The following is a 20,600-nucleotide window of genomic DNA, read 5'->3' on the forward strand; positions in this document are numbered from 1 at the left end:
GCTGAGAGCTATTGCAGCAGGTGGTGAAGATTTAGCAGAGGGCAGTTTTTCAACTTACAGCAGAATAGTTTTTTATTGGAAGCAAGTCTGTTTTGTTAAAATATTCCTGCCCTGTGAACAGGAACTGTAACCATGGCACAGTGCGGTTCCGTATCTGTCAACTCTACTCAGTCTACAGCTAGAACAATGTCTTTTTCTAGCTTCCAGCCCTGTAACCTCACCCGGGGTTCTGGGAGTCAAGCTGTATTCTTTCCTTCTTTCTCATCATCGTGTGTCACAGAGATCCTGCAGACTACACTGTACTGACAAACATCAGTGCAACCCCATTGTCATCAAATTAAGCCGAGTGCCACCTGTGCAAACCCATTACCTTCAGTGGGGTTTGTCCAGGCGTAACTAATTTTAAGTAGGTAAACAATTCTGTGGACAGGACACAAAAGGGATTGGAATCCAGTTCCCTCTCCCATGGTGAGGCTGGCTCTTCAGGGCTAACTTTGTTTGTTTGTTTTTAAAGGCAAAAAACACCACTGAAAGCTGACTTTACCCATTAAAGTACATGGGAAAACTTTTGCTTACATATGGACAACTAAGAAGTGTCTATGTTACACAAGCAACTGTCAAGTAGGCATCCTACTTTAAGGACTTTTTTTTTTAAATACAATAAATAACTTGCCTGTTGTGGTTCCTAGACATGCTGTGGTGTGATGTGCCTTACTGTGGCAGAGATTGGTGTGGGGTAAATTAGAGTGAGCCTTAGCCTGCTGTCTCACAGCATGGGTATGGGATCCAACTTAGAGAAGGTTACAGAAGATGCCAATGGCAGCAGGGTGAATAAGTATTAAAAAGTTTTGTCATAGAGTGGAGTTAGCTCCCTCAGAGCTGAAACTTGCTTTCCATTATAATCTGATTTTTGAAATAACTCCTCTCCCTACCCTGCACCGACTGTCCCTAAGGTAGTCGGGTGTTGTATCCTGCAGATTTTCACACATCCCATATCATCCCACTGTCGAATCTTTCAGAGGAACTTGGGGGTATGGGGAAGAAATCAGAAAATGTGTTTTTAAAGAGCCCCTGCATACTGAGTAAAAATAGGGAGGTTCCCTTTGTATTTGACAATGGTGCTTTAGGACTGTGTACTCTATCACCAGTTCTGGTGCCTGCAATTCAAGAAGGATGTTGATAAATCGGGGACGATTCAGAGAAGAGCCATGATTGACGAATGGGTGTGATAGACTCAAGGAGCTCAATCTACTTAGTTTAACAAAGAGAAGGTTCAGGAATGATTTGAAGGAGATTAGCTAGGGGTCCATTAATGCAGGGCTATAAAATGAGACAGTAGAAGGCTGAGAAGGATGCCTGGGGATTACAAGGATGTCCTCTCACACTTCCCTTCCCCCTGAGGCCAGGGAGGAAATGGGGCCAGGAAGCTCTCTGGATCAGGTCAGGGAGCAGTGAGGAACTGGGGGGGGTACTGATCATCTGCTTCCACAGAAGGACTGTGGTGCTCACAACTCAGAAGACTCTGTAAGTTAGGGACTGATGTTTTGTTCCCCCACCCCCACAGTTGGGGCAATCCATCCTTTGTTTGGTGTCTTTTGGAACTGGTCTGTCTAGTTGGTAGCCCCTGTCCTGTATTCAGCTTGGGTGGCGAGACGCACCCCTGCGTGAAAGTGGCAGGAAGGCTAGTTTGCGTGACTCCCCTCCCACCCTTTTGTTTTCTTTCTTTACCCTAAAAAAAGAACAGGAGAACTTGTGGCACCTTAGAGACTAACAAATTTATTTGAGCATAAGCTTTCGTGGGCTACAGCCCACTTCTTCGGATGCATCCGGTACAGCCCAAACAGTATTGTTTGGATTGTGAGCTTCCAAGTTATCCCCACTGTATATGCATGGGGGAGGTGGGAGAGAGGGAGTCTCCTCTCCCATCCCTCGAGAAGCCGCCGTAGTCTGGCTGCTTGTACTCTGGCGTGGCTGGGGACAACTGCAGTACTGGGGGTGGTTTTCTCTTCTCCACACTGGAGAAGATCTCTCTTCTCCCTCCCACCCCCCCAGCATGTTGGGAGGTGCAAAGATGACCCCTGTTATAGTGGGGTCATGTAACAGTGCCGTACTCTGCAAGTAGTTCCATTTTAAGGGATGCATATTTATTCCTGGTCTTCCCTTTATGATCTCTGCTATCTCTGCACTCATCTCTCTCGTTCCCTACCTCTCCTTGAGGTTAATTGAGCCCCAGGGTTTAATATGCATGTATAACACAACAAACATGTGCACAGTCCATTCCAGTGGGAACGGATGGATGTTTTTGTTTTTTTTGGGACTATTTTATACTTATTGTACACAACAAACATATGGCTTGAGATATTCCTGAAAACGACCGTAGTACTGCGAACACTTCTTGAATATATTAACCTGGCTTATCAACCCAGTGCAGAGCTAGAATTGAGGCTTTTTCTGTGCTGTCTCTTTGCATTTGCCTGGTGTTTAAACGTAGGCTAGAAAAGCAGCGTTTCCAGATACTTTACCGCGCTGTGTATCAGCATGCAGGGTGTTTGTTCTGTTTTATATTATTCCCCTCCCGAAAACTCTGACAGCCAAAGGTTGCTAGATTGCCTATCCTACCAATACAAACCGTAAGCAATTATTCCACGCTCCATCAGTTATTCCAGACCCTACACTCTGCTCTTCAGTTTCCCTTCTTAACCTGAACTAACCCCCCTCCATATCTCTCTACCCTCCTCCTGAACAGCCAGTCAGGAGTTCATCTTAACTCTGACCACGTTTATTGATGACATGCCCATGCATTTTCACAGAGAGCTACTCGGGTGGTGTTTGACAGGGCTGGGGGGAGAGGTTTTTGGGTTGGGGAGGGGAGGGGGACTGTATAAGTGGCCTGGGTTGTGGGGAAGCCCAGTGATTTTGCTGTGGCACACACTGGTGCCAGCTGGCAAAGGGTTCGCTACTCTGCATGGGCGACTCCTAACAGGTCTGACAAACTCACTGCACCTAATGCCGCTTTCATAGTATTTATCAATCAGTGGTGTCTTGCAAGGTATCAAATGAAAGCTTGTATCACGCTGGTTATTGATACCTTTTGCGAAACGTATGTACTGATGATATTTTTAAAAGTTATGTAGACCTACTGGAATTATGTTTTAAAGCCTGTCACCAGGTAGAGTTGACAAACCGGTTTCTTCCGGACAGGAGATAAGACCTGTGTCTGTCGAATGTAAATGAAGCATTGTAAGCTGCATCTGCATATGGCATAAACAGGGGGATGGGAAGACACCCGAGACTAAGCTACCAGGGGCTGTCGTCTCCCCGGCGTGCAAAGGCCATGAACTTTGGGGTGGAAGAGGAAGGCAAAACGACACCTCGTTTATCCTTCACTGAGGAAGCAAAACGGACAGTGCTCGTTGCGTTCGTGAAAGCTGGATCCTGGCCAAGAGGGCTAGTGATGCTGCAGGGATGCTTTAGGTGAGAAACTGCTTTAGACAAGGGCTTAACTTGAACAGGCTATGTTTATGCTATAAGAAGTGTGTTGTACTTTTGTTTTATTTATAGCCGGTGGTGGTGATCCTTGCTCGCCATCTCTTCAATCTTTACCTTTCTCAATGAACGCTGTATCTGTTTACACTATAAGCAGCTTGCGGTGCTGTGGTGTTCTACTGGAACTGATACTCCGTTGAATCAAACAAGCTGGGGTGTGTATTGTCTCTTTGGGGACAGCTTACCTGGTAATTACTGAGAGTGTCTGGTGATGGGCTGGACCCTACAGGGAGAGGTTTTTGAATTGTTTGGGGCCTGGGTTGCACCAGGTGTTAACCTGCAAGGCAAAGAAGGGGCTCGCAGAGCCTGAGGAGATTGGGTGGGTGGCTAACAGTCTGAGCCTGTCAGGGAGCTGACACACAGTTTAGTACCAGCAAGTCACACTCATGATGACTCTCAGTCCTGGACACCCCAAGACAGCGTCACGTCTGCTCTGAGGTATTGGGTACTTGAAGGTTCCCCCGCATTGCTGGCTAATGCGCTGGGGGGCAGAGCATTCCTGCACCAAGCACTAGCCCTTGGATGGCTCCTGACTGAGCTGGTGGTCGGATGCAGCGGAGGACCAAGGCAGTGGCATTGGAGGAGCCCTATAAGGGTCAACGCCTTTGTGCAGCCGCATAAAGCTTCCCCACCCAACCCAGGCCTCTGCTCTCCCCTCCATCTTCTCCCGCGTTCTAACCTCGTCTGCCTCCCTCGGCCCCATGTGCATCCCCGCTAAACCATTTAATCCTTCCTTGGCCTTGCTATCTCCAGCTGCTCCCAGGGTGCCTTCAGAGTCCCCTGCCGTACCCCGGCTACTTAGCCTGGCTCAGTAGAACGCAGCAGGGGAGTCTGGGAGTCAGAAAAACAAAATCTCAGCCAAAAAAAGGGGCAAAAAATTGTAGACCATCTGTATGTTTTTGTCTGTAGCTGAAATATCAGGCTGGCAGTGTTGGAAACGAGAAATACCTGATAGATCTGGGCAGTACCGTTGGTTAATCTTGGTCAAGCTCAATTAGTATTTGGTAAAACTCAAGTCAGTATTTCATTTTAGAAGTTCAAAACTGTCTTCTGTCCTGTGGCAGCCGGTGGCTATTTAAATGGAGGTACCCTAATAAATGTGAGGAAAAACTGGCAAAACTGCGAAGAGGCAACTTTTATTAGAGATTTCTGGGCTAAAACTTGTAAATTTGCATGCCATGGAAAATTCAACCAGCAAATCGGGAGACTAAATTCAACCATGAATGTGTGAGACGGAGGGTTTTTAGTTCAAGTGCAAATCTAAATGGACCATTAAGGATAGTGTCACTACCATAATTAAATCTTTAATTGAGGTTATTGCCTATTCACTTTTTAAAGACAGGTTGATCAGGATTTATCTTCTAGACAATAGCTTCTGCTTCGATTTTGAGCACCTCTTATTTAGTGATGACACAACGTGCTCAGGGTTGAACAAGGGAGCCCCAAAGAGCTGACCTAATACCCAGAAATGGAGATGATGTGATGTTCTGGGACCCTGAAGAGGAAAACAACTAAGGAGGTGTTGTGGTTTTTGTTTTTTTTAAACAAAAAATGTGCATTTGTTCATTTACATGTGGTATCGTGCGCAGGAAGTACCTGTACAGGAGGGACTTGAATGCAGGTCGCCGGGGTGTGTGGCTTTCACTTGAACCTGGCGTTGGTTTCAGAAGTGCGGCTGCCTCTAGGTAAACAGCCAGTGTAAAATCTGAATAGAGAAGACATGTATTCTCCTCCTGTCTCTCTACAGCAGATCCCTTGTAGTTCTGGTGGATCTGGTCCTAGAGTGAAATCTCTAACAAACTCCGACTTCTGTTGAGACACAAATACTAAATACTCTAGTTGTGCGTATGTGGCCCCATTGTTTTATTATCTGAGCACCTGCTAAAAGAATGAATCCTGAGCTAGAAGCAAATCTAAATTAAATATTTTTTTGCAAAATTCTCTCTCAATGGTAAACATAACCTTTGACACTCTGAAATGAATTTTAGTCGTCATAGGGCATTTCCTAATGGACGTCACAAAACTCTCTCTTTACTGTATTCTGTCCATTAACCCTGTGTACTGTCAATAGCCTCTCTGCATCCAGGAGTTTCTGATTTGTTTGAGTTTGTGTAGACACAACTGTATGTATTGCTTTCTATGCATAAAAAGGCTAGACTCCTTGCAGGAATTTACTATAAGACTGTAGGTTACAAAACATCAGGCAAAGAACACATTGTCTGACTACAGTGGCTGTGTCTTTAAGAGATCTCTGCTTGATCTACCTTTGGCAGCAGTTTTTCCTCCTCTTCCTACATCTTCACATCCTTTTATTGTCATCTGTGTACTTCTGTCTGTAAGGTACAGTAGCTCCTCACTTCAGTTGGTGCCTGAATGCTACCAGGTTTCTTAAGGAGGAGCGCTAGCTTTCTCGATATGGTATCCAGCAAAAAGCATTAGCTCGGAAGTGCAGAGTCACTTTAATTGAATTGTTCTATTTTTCCAGAGGCAAATAGCTCTGAGAGACAGTAAACCTCGGTGGCTGCAGGAGAGAGATTCCAAGTTTAGGATAGCTGAACCTGCCGTGGAATGTAGATTGCTTTGAATTACTCAGCTTACTGGATCTCCAGTATCTTCATTCCCTAGTTGTTTTACTTCTGCAAACAGTAATCTCTCTGAAAGCAGAATTGGAGTATATACCTCTGGAATCTAATGGGTCATGCTCTCACTCCACCCATTTGCTACTCTCCAATTGGAAGTGAGGGTGAAAGATGCACTGGATTCATTAATATTGGAGCCACTGAGGAACCACAAGCCATTGCCTCTCGTGCCACCTGAACGTAAGTGGCATTAGGAACCAAGTGCTCAGGCTTATTGAAAGCTTTAGGGAAAGCAACAAACAAGATCTAAAGCTGTTTGCAATTTAGTAGCATCTTTCGTTAAAGAAGTAGTGCAGGTAAGTTAGTCTAAAAAAATCATAGCTTGCATAGAGGCACTGCTGGGTGATGGATTTAACCAGGAAATTTAGAAATCAAGTAATCTGTCAGCTCTTTAATTATTTAATCGACCAAAGTAAGACAATACTTGTTGTGTTTCCATGGGTTTTGCTGCTTGGTAATGAAATCTATTGCTTGTTTCTCGTGTTCTAGATGCCTGTGTGTTTAGGGATGCAGAATACCTTTTTTGATTCTAATTAGACATCAGTTTACTGTATGTATCCAGAAAACAGTTAAAGAAATTGCATGGGGAGATACTAGCAAGGAGAGATGTTTGTTACAATGTTTTAGACAAATCTGTCCTTTACATATTGTGAAGTGTAAAAAGAATGAATATATAATACTTTCATATATCTGTCTAAGATGCTGGTAGAATATCCCTGCTACAGTGGCCGTGTAACTGATCTTGATGTACTTAAATAAATAACATTCCAGAAATGAATATTGTTAGTCTAACGACATTCTTTTACCTGAATATCAGGCCTCCTTCTCTTTCCACTATATTTTTGTTGTTTTTGCTGCTGCTTCATGGAGGTTCATGGTATGTCAGGATGTAGAAATTCTGTCTGTGTGTGGCTTGGTTTTGTTTGTTAGACTGCCTAGTTGGTTACTTACTATTAATTTTCCCATTCCTCTGGTTTATGTAGTTTTTTTGAATGTGCTGAGGCTGTCTTGTTTGCTTCCATAGGCTGCTTTCACTTTTATGGGCAAAGAGAAATTCTGCCTTTCCACATGCTGTAGTATTTTTCTTCCTTTTTTTTTTTCTTTTTTTTTCTTTTTTTTTCTTTTTTTTTTTAGGTCTGAAGCAGGGCTGAAGGTACTTTGGTCAGCTAGTCGGGTAATTCTGTCGGCACTCGGCAATGCTGCTCTAGTTTTGATCCTTTCAGTGTTTCCGTTATAAAACTTGTTTTACGTGGGTCTACAGACTGGTCACTTTGAGTTCAGTGTGAATTATAGTTGGCCACAGGTTCAGACCAGATGGCTTTTTTTTTTTTTTTGGCTTGCAGAATGTAAGTTGCAATAAAATTTATCCAGCCACAATTCTAGATGGAAATGCCTTTTGGTATTCGTCTCCCTTTTTTTGTTTTGGCTCTTTGTTTTAATTAAAAAAGGTTTTTATTTTAAGAACGAATATTTCTCATTAACACATTATATGGATTCAAACACACACCAAAAATCTGGGTGACTGTCGTTTTACAAACTGTTCTACTCTGGGAGTCCAAGATGGGGACTTTAAGGCCCATATTTTATTTTAAACTAAATCAGACAACAGGTTTAGCTGTCTTGCACCACTGTGTTCACAATATTCAGAAACACAAAAGGAGAGTTATACAGAATGACTTCACTGAAACTTTCTCTATTGAGACTTGACTTGTACCGGATTGTTTGGAGCTGGTAAGCACTTGCACTGGACCCTGCATAGTAACAGTAGTGCACTCTGCCCATGGTGGTCTCTAATGTGGAAAAAATGCCTGTCGGTAAAATGGCGGCATGCCTTGACAAAATTGTACAGAATACTGCCAGAAGTTGGATATTCTCCTTGAAGGACCCCAAATGCCCAAACAAAGTCAGCTTTTTCCCAGCAAAGTTAAAATACCATTATGAGATTGATAGGCCTCTGTAAGTACAGTCCCTGGATGAAAAAGGGACTTTCAGTGGCACGTGTGCTCCTAAGTCACTTAAGTGCTGTTGGAAATTCCGCCTGAAGTGAAGAGCCTTAACTTGGAGAACGCCTGGGTCTTGTCAGATTGTTGTATCTCTGAAGATTGGGTTTTTCCCACCCTCCACATGTCGCATTAGGTCTGGAATTCAAGCCACAGATCCCAGTAGACCGTGACTGTGTTTTTGAGGATCTAATGAAATTGTACTGGATAGCAGCACTTGCTTTTCCTTTCATTCCGAGAAAAGTAAATGACCCAAAGCGTTTATCTGTGTGTCAGCCAAATCCCGAGTGATCATTGTTCCCTGGCTCCTCTTCTTTTTCCTGATCACCTAATAAAAGCGCCTATTGTGTGTAAACCCCACACAGTTGTGCTGGACAGTAACTGTTGTAAGAAGTGCAGGAAGTGTGGAAGTGCCATAGTTCCTCTTGCTATGGTGGGACCCGTCACTCTTGCATGACACCTGTAGAGGAATGCTGGCCAAGAGAACGATTTTTTTTTTTTTCCCCTTAAAGAAAAGAGTAGAATGTATTCTGCTAATTAAGCAGCTGCACGGATCTCTGATTCTAAAAAGGGAGTTGTTTTGTAATCACCTCTGGGAGGCACCCTTGCATATTGAGCTGTCCGGTGGGCTAACTTGATGACTCAGCTTGGGCAGTGTGGTGCTTCTGGAGAAAATCTATCAACACAGCCTTTTTGCTTTGTTCCGAAGGCTGGGGTAGCACTGTCATGACTGCAGACAGTGACCTTTTGTTAAGTGGTTTTATTACTACTAAGGGGGCAGTCTAGCAAGCTCAAAAAAACCCAACAAGGAACAGTAAGGAAAATGCTTTGATACCAGACAAGGCTGATACCCATGTTTGTGTGTGGGTGTATGTTTGCTTGTGATTTGTGTGCAGTTATGAGGAGGTTGCCTGATGCATTATTTCAATATGATGTTTTCTCTCTTCACAGCCAGCAGTTGTGAAAATCAGATTCTCTCCCCTCTTTCCCCCCTCCCCCCCCACACTCCTGGGTTGGGATTTCACACTTACCAGAAGGGTGTCCACAATTGATAAGATTTAAGAACAGCCTTTTTCTTCTTGCAGTGGAAATGGGGGATTTTAAAAAGAGCACTGAACATACTCTTTGAATAGAATCCCCAGTCTAATAGGTTAATGTCCAATAGACTGTAAAAATACATTTTCCCCCTGTATTCATGTGGTAGACTTTGGGTCAAGGGTGTAACTATGGTACATGATGATTATGGTTGTGGGTTTAGGGCACTGGTTGCCTGCCATGTGCCCTTGAAAATTGTAGCTGCTTTTGTAGTGCACTTTCTGGGGTAGCCTGTGAAATGGGAGCGGGTCGTTCTGAGACTCACTGAAACCTCAGAAGCGGTTTAGATCTTCTAGTTCTAGGTGAGGGAGGTCACTCCTGCAAGTGCTGGAAGAAGGTGCATTCTGTATTGGGTGGGTTTGTTATGGGATTGGAGCCCATTGTTAAGAACGGTGAGGAACATTTTGCATAGAGGGGGAAAACCCCCTAAGGAAAAGGCTAGAGAACATATTAAATGTATGTAGATATGGCTGCCCGGGTATTCTATTTAAAAGTGCCCACGATTTATTGAAATGTCTGTTTGGTTTTCAGTAACAAACACATTTAACAAGATCGGCCCAGTTCCTGCCATAGCCCCATCACTTTTTACCAGCCAAAAGGGTGAGGTGAAGGAGAGGGGTGGTGTGGGGGTGTGGCCTCGGGGGAAGGGACAATATGGGGGCGTGGCCATGGTTCAGGCGCTGGTGGTCCCCTCACTTTTAGGGAGCTTCCATTGCCCTGGAGTGTACATGAACACTGCTCTGGGCAGGACTCATGGGAGGAGAGCTAAGGGGGCTTTCCATTCCTCCCCCCCAACCTTTGCGTGTCCCTTATTCTAGGGCAGGGAGCTGTGATGGCCCTAGGTGCAAGTTAAGAGTCTAAGGAGTGCTCTTCACTTGTACCTGGCAGCCTGTGGTTCCAAGAGGCCATTGATTTAGAGGCAAATGAAAGAGGCATGTAAATCCAAACATGTCTATGATTCACAGAAGGATCAAATGCTGTAATTACTTGTCACGTCGTATTGGGCTATTCTAAAACCAAAGTTCTTTTTGGTCCATGGTTCGGCTGTCACTTAATTGGTAAATGTAAATAATACACTCCCTGCCTTTAAAATAAGGCTAAGATGCCTATAGTACTTGCATATAAATCACACTATGCAATTCTTTCATAGAATTCTAAGACTGGAAAGGACTTTGAGAGGCCATCTAGTCCAGTCCCTTGCCCTTGAGACAAGACTAAGGGTATGTCTACGCTTACCGGGGATCAATGCTGCGGTGATCGATCCACCGGGGGTCAATTTAGCGGGTCTAGCGAAGACCCGCTAAATTGACCACAGATCGCTCTCCCGTTCCACCGGAACAAGAAGCGTAAGGTAAGTCAATGGAGTCTCCCGTCAGCCCAGCATGGTGTAGACATCGCAATAAGTCGACATAAGCTACATCCACTCCATCTACGTTATTCATGTAGCTGGAGTTGCATAACTTATGTCAACATAACCCTGTAATGTAGACCTGCCCTAAGTATTATCTAGACCTGCCCTGGCAGGAGATTTTTTTTTTTTTAAACCTGCTCTTAAAATTATCTAGTAACGCAATTCCACAACCTCCCTAGGCAATTTATTCCAGTGCTTAACCACCCCGACAGTTAGGAATTTGTTCCTAATGTCCAACCTAAACCTCCCTTCCTGCCCATTGCTTCTTGTCCTAGCCTCAGAGGTTAACGAGAACAATTTTTTCCCCTCCTCCTTGTAACAAAATAATCTCAAAACACTTTCCAGAGTTAACGGGCAGACACTATTTGCATCTGCATACGGATCACTCACTGAAATGAGCCACCTCTGAAATAGAACACCTAACGAGTAGGTACCATGTTACTATCACGGGAGAGATGTTGCTAATGAGATGATGTAATGTTATTTGAGGAGGAGGGGTGGAAACTACCATCCTAACACATGCTGTAAGCCTCCTAGCATGCCAAGTAGGAGTGTGGTTTTTCTAGAAGCCTGAACAGACTCTGTGAGTTGCGTCAATACACTTAGTAAGAAAAATGTAGTGCATCTTCCCATCTTGAGTACTTACAGAACATAGCAGCTGATGAACAGTGCACAGCACCAAACTGTTTAGGACACAAAATGAAGACCAGAATATCCAGTTGAAACTGCAGGAGGAATTTGGGTAGGTAGAACATACCTAACATCCTACTGTTTCAAAGAATGCCATAAGGTATTTGAAGAGCAGTAGGGATCAGGAATGCTGTTTTATCTCTCTTCTAAAAGACTGCACCTCCATCAGCACATCACCCTCTCACAACAACAAATTGGGGTTCGATACTGACTTGGGTCCTGTCTTTGCTGACAAAGGGGTGGCTTTTAGTGCAGGATAACTAATGCACATGAGATAACTTGCTGCAAAAACACAGTGGAGACAAAGCAGTTTAGTTTTACCGCAAGGTAGACTAGGTGAGGTCCAGCAGGGGGTAGAGGTTGACCTTGCCTAGTGACCTCTTAGTAAACACAAGTGCCTTGTCCGCAGTGATTTTTAGCAAGAGGTAACTATCCCGTGTTTATCACACTGTGTTTAAAACAACAACAACCTCTTTTGTGTCAGCGAAGACACAGTCTCAGAGGAAGAGTCCTACCTCTGAGTGACTAACAGCTTATTGTAGTACCTGAGTGTTTCTTGGAGGGCTCCCATCCAAGTACTAACCAAGCCCAACTCCTAATTTGTGAGGAATGAGGAAGTGTAATAGGAGAGAGCCGCCCAATTTTGAAACATGGTATTGCTTGTTGCTGGTGTGTGTGTGTGTGTGTGTGTGTGTGTGTGTGTGACTTGTGTTTGTCAATCCTTTTAGTTGTAAGGTAACTATGTACATTAGAATGCGAGACTTGTAGGACTTAGGTTCAAAGACAAAGTATAGCCTGTGAATTTTTGGACAATTTTTGTGGATATTGTAGAATGTGTATATGTAGCTGTCTCTATGGAGACAGAGATGCATACATATACATATCTCTAAATATGTATATTATAGACAAATAATATTGTTGATAGTGTGTTGCCTGTCTACAGATGTAGAGGATGTAGTCCTTGCACCAATGGTTCACAATCTAAATTAGATGCACAGTATAGTCAAATATATAAGATACATAAGCTGTGGGTTGAAAGTTTGAGTGGCGCAGTATTTTAAGGTAAACTGTAGATTTGAAATATTTCTTAGACATTAACTGTTGCTGACTCAAGAAATCAGCAAAAATGAATCCTAGAACTGGAAGGGACCTCAAGAGGTCATCTAGTCCAGTCCCCTGCACTCATGGCAGGACAAAGTATGATCTAGACCATCCCTGACAGGTGTTTGTCCAACCTGTTCTTAAAAACTCCAATGATGGAGATTCCACAACCTCCCTAGGCAATTTATTTCAGTGCTTAACCACCCTGACAGTTAGGAAGTTTTTCCTAATGTCCAACCTAAACCTTCCTTGCTGCAGGTTGTGGCAAGTATTTTCAGTATGGGATAGTGCTCTCATGCTGGTCAAGAGCCTGAAAATAATGTTTTACAGACTTGTGTCCAGCCTCTCTCGCACTTGAGTAAACAGTGCTACTCTACTGTTACCACATTGTCCCAAGTAGTTAGCCAGTGGTTGGGGTCTTGCAGGTTGTTTCCATTTAGGTGGAGAAATCGATGGAGTCCAGTATTTTGTGTGTACACATCCTTGGTAAATAAGCAGGAATTATTAGTCCTGTTTTCTCGAGCACAGTATGAATCAATCAGGGGACGTTTTCTTTGCTCACAGTTCCAAAACTCTTACGTCCAGCACTCTGCCCTAAAAGCTCTCTGTAGGCTTTTTGCCTAGGGTCTTGCTCCCAATGCTTGTTCTGGCTGTCTCCTTGGCTTTCTGCTGCTGCTTCCCCAGCTTTGGTGCTTCTGCTGCATCTCCCGCACGCATACAGCTGCAAATGAAATCAGTCCTTTGCCCCCCTCTATTTATTATCAGACCCCTGGAAAAATCCTGGGATTGCATGGTGCAGCCACTGGTCAGGCTTGTATGAGGTCTAGTCCTTGGGTGGTAGTTTCCCATAGTTACAGCTACCTCTAAACAAAGGGGCATTTAGTTGTTTCCTCATTTCGCCTGAATGGAAGGCAGTCACCATGCCCAACAGCCTCAACCAGCTAGGGTGACTGCCCATCCCCAAGCATAGCATACATTCTTCAATAGCTGGCTTACTGATGAAGCTGTGTACTTCAGAAAGTGACTAGTGCTTTTAAGCCGAATGGCCCTGTGTTTTCAAAAATTACTGTGCATTTTCCATATAAAAATGAGGCCCCTTTTTAAGGTGTGTCAAGCAGAATAGCTAAAAACTTAAGACATCCCCCAAATCAGTAATAACTTCTGAAAATTTAGGCTGAAAGGTTTCCCAATTAAAGTTTGAAGCTTTTGTCAAGGGTACCACAAAGGCTCAGACATTCAAGGAATCTGCATATTTTAGCAGAGGTTCATTTTGTTTCGATTTGTTTTTTGTTTTTTTTTAAAGTTGCTCATGATGATGGGATTCAATAATCTAATCATCAGAGACCCAACCATCTTATCTTGGAGGCAGTTTGCCAAAGAGTGAGTTTTCTAGGAGTTCTGATATTAAAACATATCCTTGGTCAAAGCTAACTGCTACCATCCGTTTAATTTTAACGACTTGAAGCAATTTAAGGTGATTTAATGGCTTTTGAAGGATATTTTTGTGGTACCAAAAAAGCACTTATCTGGATACTCCATATCTTCTAGTGCAGGCAGGTTGGAGATGCCACCAATGAAGATGTATAAATATATACTTGAAAACATTTGGCATGCAGACATCCTGTTTCAAATGTGTGTGTAGCCTTAGTCTTGTTTCTTCTTAAGAAAGCAATTCTTTCATTTTTAAAAATGAGGAAACGTGATATATCATTAGCAAAACTTATGGGAAAAACTTTCAGTATTTATTGAGCAGATGTAAGAAGTCTGCAATAAATTTTGCACGTTGCTTTCTTTAACGTGGAAGGGTGCATGCTGGCAATCCATTAGACAGAGAATTATGTTTTACATCAAACGATGCTTGGTTTGGAGGAAAGCTGTTGCCTCAGAAGATGCCAGCAGCAAAACATTTTTTTTCAATCTTTTTTTTTTGAAAGTATCCAGAGAATGTGTGTATTTGTAATCTAGTAATATTGCGCAGCTCAAGAGAGCTTATTACTAACCTTGATAACAAGAAAGTTAAAACTGGTTATTAAGGGAATTGCTGGAACACATCTCCCTGAGGAATTTAATAATGGAAGATGGCATAATGGATTTTTGTCTTTTCATTTTGTTGTTGGATGCAAATGTAAAAATGTAAGAAATCAGGAAGTGCAAATATTATTGTCCTGATTTCTCTCTGCTGGGATTGGCCTATTCATCTTTATTGTGGGCTTTTCTGTTTTTGTTTCTGAGACCAAAAATCCTCAACAGCGACATAAGTTAGAATTTCCTACCTGACTGGCAGTGCCAGGAATTGAACCATCAAATTCTTTAAACTTTGTACATTATGTCTGAGTCATTGAAATGGCTTGAAGTCAAAGGGCGGTTGTTTTTCTGAACGTGTTGTACATCTTCTAAATCTACAGAATGGATATTAACATTTACCATTTGCAGCTTTTGATTAGAGGGCCATAACATGCTGTGAACTGAATATACATAAAATCTGTTTTTATATATATATATATATATATATATATATAATATAAAAAAGTTTAAAAAGCAAGGAAATCCAAATACTTCAACATTTTCTAAATAATCCTAATTTAAATAGATACTCTCTAGGGAGCAAGAAGAGTTGGTTATGCATGTTTTTGACCGATTAAAAGATTTGAAAAATGAGAAAAACACAGTTAAATTGCCAAAAAGTTGAAGCGTGATTACTAGGGTTTTGTTGGCAACTAAATAGGAGGAAGGTAGTATTTTCCTTTAGTGAGCAAAGGAGCCAAAAACATAATTGTTTCTTCCTAGAGCAGCTAGAATAATCTACACATTTAACTATGTTGGAGGAAGAAAATATTTTTTTTTTCTATTGATAGTCTTTCCTAAATACTGAATTTACTGTGTTGCTTACAAAGTCCTTGTCTGTAAAACTGAAGTGGGCAAGGTAGTTTGGAGTGTTGGTTGTGTGTTTTGTTTGTTTGTTTTAAATATTCTTGAAACCATTTTTCTTTATGGATCACTGTATGTATCTCTCTTTTGTCTCTGATCTAATCTCTCATTTTATAGCACTATGCTACTTGCTACACAGATGAGGTTTTTCTTCTGAGTTTGCCAATCCTGAATCTAAAATTTAGGTTATAATCAGCAGGGAGGGAATGGGGGTAAAGAAGGACCACTGTCATAATAAGAATATGTGGCTTAAGGATTGATGTATGTGTAGGGTGAAATCCTGGCCCTACAGGAATAAAAAAAACTTCCAAAAACTTCAGCGGGGCCAGGAGTTGACCCATAGTTTGGTAAACAAAGATAAAGGTAGGCGATTGAACCTTTTTTTATGCCACCACCCTAAAACACGAGGGAGTTAATAGTATTCAAAAACACTTTGTAGAAGAAATGAATGCAGAGGGTAGGAAAGCTGGCTTCATTGGTGGGATGGGTGTCATACGAAATAGATCATTAATTATTTTCTTTGTTTATAGGGTTTTAAAGCCCTAAGCATTAAAGTGTGCCAACAAAAACTATTTTGCTAAACATTTAGAGTAGAAAGATCTCCATAGTTTACTATGGAATTGTTAATTGCCTTGTTTGAACTTGAATCTCTTCATAGCGCATCCTCTTTTACTGGGGTTGTTTATATACAGGATTCTGCTCCTTTAATATCAAACTGGGGCTTATCTATCTTGATACTTGATTCTGTGTGGATTTTATTATTTTGGTCTTTTTGTTGTTGTTTTTTCAGGAAAATGGTAAGAATTAATACATAGTAGACTTGATGGAATTTTTAAAAAATGTTTGAAGACCCAACAGCAAGAAAATGATGGCAAACTGTAGTGCTAAAACCAGTCCCCCCAGCAGAGTTCATTCATTTCCATGAATGCAATGTGAGCCTTTCTGTTGATAACTCTGATCTCAAACAAGCTGATACAGAACTGTGGACACCTCAAGGGAGAACTTAACAGTTCTGTTACACAGAGCTCTTCTTCAGGTCTGTAAGCTTGAAAGCTTTCTCTCACCAACAGAAGTTGGTCCCATAAAACACATTGCTTCATTGTCTCTCTGATATCCTGGAGCCGACACAACTACAACACTGCATACTGTTACTTCCCTATGCATCCGTAGAAGTGGGCTGTAGTCCACTTCTTTATTAAAGCTTATGATCTGATAAATTTGTTAGTCTCTAAGGTGCCACAAGTACTCCTGTTCTTTTTGTTACTTCCCTGTACACTTTGGATTTTGTTACTGTATGATTCAAAATATTTGCATAAAACAGGACCTCTTGCTTCCTGATTCCATCTGCTTCTGCTACTTCTGTCCCCACCTGCAATCAATCTTTCCGCAGCTATGTCACAACTGGTGTCTGCTTATAGGACTATGATGTACAAGTAGAGATTTGTACCTTCAGCTGAGGTTCAAGCAGGAGACACAGATGGACTCTCCTTGCCTGTACCCTTAGTAGCAAAGAATAAAAGGGAAAAATATAAATTTGCTCATAGATGGTTTCTGTTTTAAGTCACAGGTTCAGTATTTTCCATAAGACACTGCTGGCTCTTTGGTGTATTAGAGGGTGACGTGAGAGGGGCATTGTGGGACTGTTCCCTATAGTATAACTGGCTAATGTTTCATTGTCAAGATTTAAACATTTGAAGTGATGGTGCTGCCATCATTACCCTTTGAAGATTATTCTGATACTCTGCCAGAACCTTTCCATTTCTCGTGCCACCCTAAATAATTGTTCTCTCTTCACTGTTTACACCCTGCAAATACTTTTAGATGGATCTGTTCTGTCTGAGTCATTGCTTTGCCGTATACTGTATAAAGAAGTGTGGTAAACGTGTAAGGTTCTAGACACAAACTATCCGTAAACATATGTTTCCATATAATTAGGGTTACCATATTTCCACAATCAAAAAAGAGGACACTGGGGGAAGGGGGGCAGGAAGCCCCGCCCCGATCCACTCCCTCCCACTTCCCACCCCCTGACTGTCCCCCTCAGAACCCCAACCCCCCCCTGCTTCTTGTCCCCTGACTGCCCCCTGCTGAGAATCCCCCTAGGACTCTACGTGTCCCCTGACTGCCCTGACCCTTATCCACTTGCATGGGTGGCAGGGTTGTAGAAATTTTGGTGGTGCCCAGAACCCACCCCCCTCACCTGCCTAAGGCTCTGGGAGTGGGGTGGAGGTCTGGGGTGCAGGTCTTGGGCTGAGGATTGGGGTGCAGGTTCTGGGATAGAGTTTGGGTGCTGGGTGCAGGCTCCGGGCTGGGGCAGGGGGTGGGTGTGCAGGAGGGGGTGAGAGGTGCAGGCTCTGGGATGGAGTTTGGGGGTGGGAGGCGGTGCAAAGGGAGGGGGTGCAGGCTTTGGGAGGGAGCTTGAGGGCAGGAGGGGGTGTGTGGGAAGGGAGTTTGGGAGGGAGTTTGGGGATAGGAGGGGATGCAGGGGTGAGGGCTGTGAGTCTGAGGATGAGGGGTTCATGATGCAGGAGGGGGCTTAGGGTGTGGGGGGATGAGGGCTGGGGCTGAGGGGTTTGGAGCATTGGAGAGGCTCAGGGCTAGGGTGGAAGGGCAGGGTAAGGGCAGCCTGTTTTCCCATTAATGGATGGGGGCACTAGGACCCAGTTGCTGCTGGCTCTGGCAGTACAAGCAGACAAGGGAGAGGCAGGCAGGGAGGAGGGCTGACGGGGGTGGTGGTGGCAGGTGGAGGCCGGGGACCCATCCAACACTCCCCTGCTCCCTGACTGCCCCCCCCCCCCCCCCGCGGACTTCCCTTACCATTCTGTCTCCACGTGTTTGCAAAACACGCTGCCCGGTGGGTCGGTTTGGGTGTTACACAGGGCTTCAGACAGAGGGAGGGGGGAGCGGGGGGGCTCTGGCTGCTAGAGGCCAATGGGAGCAGGTCAGTCGGCCCATCCGCCCAATCAGCAGCCGCACTCTGCATGGGAGGGAGGCGAGGGAGAAAAAAAACCCGGACATTTTAACCTTGTTACCAATTCCTCCTGGACGGCTATTTAGAGACGCAAAAGCCGGACATGTCTGGGGAAATACGGACGGATGGTAACCCTACATATAATGAAAAGAGACCATACTTTGTGTTCCATCTTAAATAGAATATTTTAAATATTTATTAGACACAAAATGCTTTTAGGAAATAAGATTATGCTGAAAATGTATTGATCCGCTGGATGCTGAGAGAGAAAAGAAACGGGCCCTAATTCTGCAAACATTTATGTACATGCTTAAATTTAAGCACATGAGTAGTCCCATGCATACATTTTGTGCGGGACTGGGCCTATAATCAACACGTATGTAAACATTTTTATCTCACAGGTTCCTAAAGCATATTCCAAACCTATTTGGGATACAAAGTAATAAGTTGAGCCACGTCTGTGTGGGTGGTAATAGCTGTCCATTGCTACGCAATAGTTTTAAGACTTTACCCAATTGAAACCGTAGGACAAATTACGTAATGAGAATGCAATTACCGGAGTTGGAATTTAGCCAAGACATTGCAGGGTTAACACCCAACTTTTTCAAAACGTGCCACTGGACCTTTAATTACCAGGTTAAAACCTTGGTTTTATGACTCATCTGAAAAACAGCATTTCCAGCATAACTGTCCCCTAGGCAACATGCTTCAGCATTGGTTCGTTATTTACTCAAGGGAAATAGTGCCACCTAATGAAACCCTGCTCCTTATGGTAGTGCCCTGGCTTTGTTTCCCACCCAAGTAGTGATCAGGCCACAGTGCTACTTAAGTTGTGATAAAATCACAGCCCAGGAGGGATGCTGCAGATATGAGGCACTTTTAATATAGAATGCAACAGACTTTGAACTCCCTTCGTTCATCAGGTTTTATAGATATGAAGTATACAAACTCCTTACTCTGCTAGACTCTAAATTAATGGACTGAACAGAGACACTGAATTTATGGCTTATTACAACAATCTGTAACGCACTACGGGCTAGTCTACACTGGGAACGCTAAAGCTCTCCCAGCGCTCTAAAAAACCCACCTCCACGAGGGGCATATCTCCCAGCGCTGGGGCACTGTCTATACTGGTGCTTTACAGCGGTGGAACTTGCTGTGCTCAGGGCAGGGCCGCCTGGGGGGGTGGGGAGGGAGACAAGAGGAGCAATTTGCCCCAGGGCCCCACGAGAATATAGTATTCTATAGTATTGCAACTTTTTTTTTTTTTTTTTTTTTAAGGAAGGGGCCCCCGAAATTGCTTTGCCCCAGGCCCCCTGAATCCTCTGGGCGGCCCTGGCTCAGGGGGGTGTTTTTTTACTCCCCCGAGCCAGAAAGTCGCAGGGCTGTAAATTGCTTGTGTAGACAAGCCCTAAACACCTCTGCAGTCATAGGACAAAAGAGGGGGTAACAGGCCACTCGACCTTGAATGGTCCCTCACAATATGTGCTAACTATTTATGCTAAACAATCTGTTCCATCTTGCATTTTGCTATGACGCTGGGAAGCACCTTTCCCAGACCTGAAGAAGAGCTCTGGGTGGCTCAAAAGCTTGTCTCTCGCCAACAGAAGTTGGTCCAATAAGATATTATAATCTCACTCGCCTTGTCTCTCTAATATACACACATATTTTTATAATAAAAGGTATAGGCTTTGGTTGAAATAAATGCAGATTCATATATTTGTGTTATTACGTTGGCCATCAGAGGATAACCATGTTAGTTCAGGAATGCAATGGAAACATAATAAATATGATGTGGAGGAGACTAGAGAGTTGAAATAGAAAAGAGCCCCTTAGTTCACACTCTGATTTATGATTTCAAAATGTTATGAAAGCACCTGTGACCTATTTTTATTTAAACAAAAAAAACTATGATGCACACTTTTAATCAATTCCATCAGACCCTTGATATGTGCACTTCATGCTTATTATAAATTGAGAGTCTAGGCCAGGGGTAGTCTATTATTATTATTATTTATTTATTTTTTTTTGGTCAAGGTCCAGATTTCTTGGTTAACGTATAGTCAAGGTCCAAACTCCAGAGAAGATGATGATGATGATAAATACAGTTTTTTTTGTTGGGGGGGGGGGGGGGGGGTCCATTCAAAAGCGTCTGGCAGTCTGGATTTGGCCGTCGTTCCACCTATTGATATCCCTGGTGTAGGCCTTCACTATTTTGT

The 20,600-nt window shown here is 43.3% G+C and overlaps 1 protein-coding gene across 4 annotated transcripts in view; it reads left to right on the forward strand.

Moving 5' to 3' along the window:
- Window positions 1-20,600, forward strand: part of SLC4A11 (solute carrier family 4 member 11) — a 172,388-nt gene that overhangs the window by 15,741 nt on the left and 136,047 nt on the right. The window contains exon 1 of one of the 4 annotated variants that reach the window (XM_054028840.1): window positions 6,422-6,481. The exons of the other annotated variants lie outside the window; for them this stretch is intronic. The gene's annotated coding sequence lies outside the window, so the exon portion shown is untranslated. Of the gene's footprint in view, window positions 1-6,421; window positions 6,482-20,600 lie in introns of those variants that run through there. 4 annotated transcript variants of the gene reach the window in all.

The sequence above is a fragment of the Malaclemys terrapin genome, chromosome 5, assembly GCF_027887155.1.
Source record: "Malaclemys terrapin pileata isolate rMalTer1 chromosome 5, rMalTer1.hap1, whole genome shotgun sequence".
In the NCBI taxonomy this organism is placed as follows: domain Eukaryota; kingdom Metazoa; phylum Chordata; order Testudines; family Emydidae; genus Malaclemys; species Malaclemys terrapin.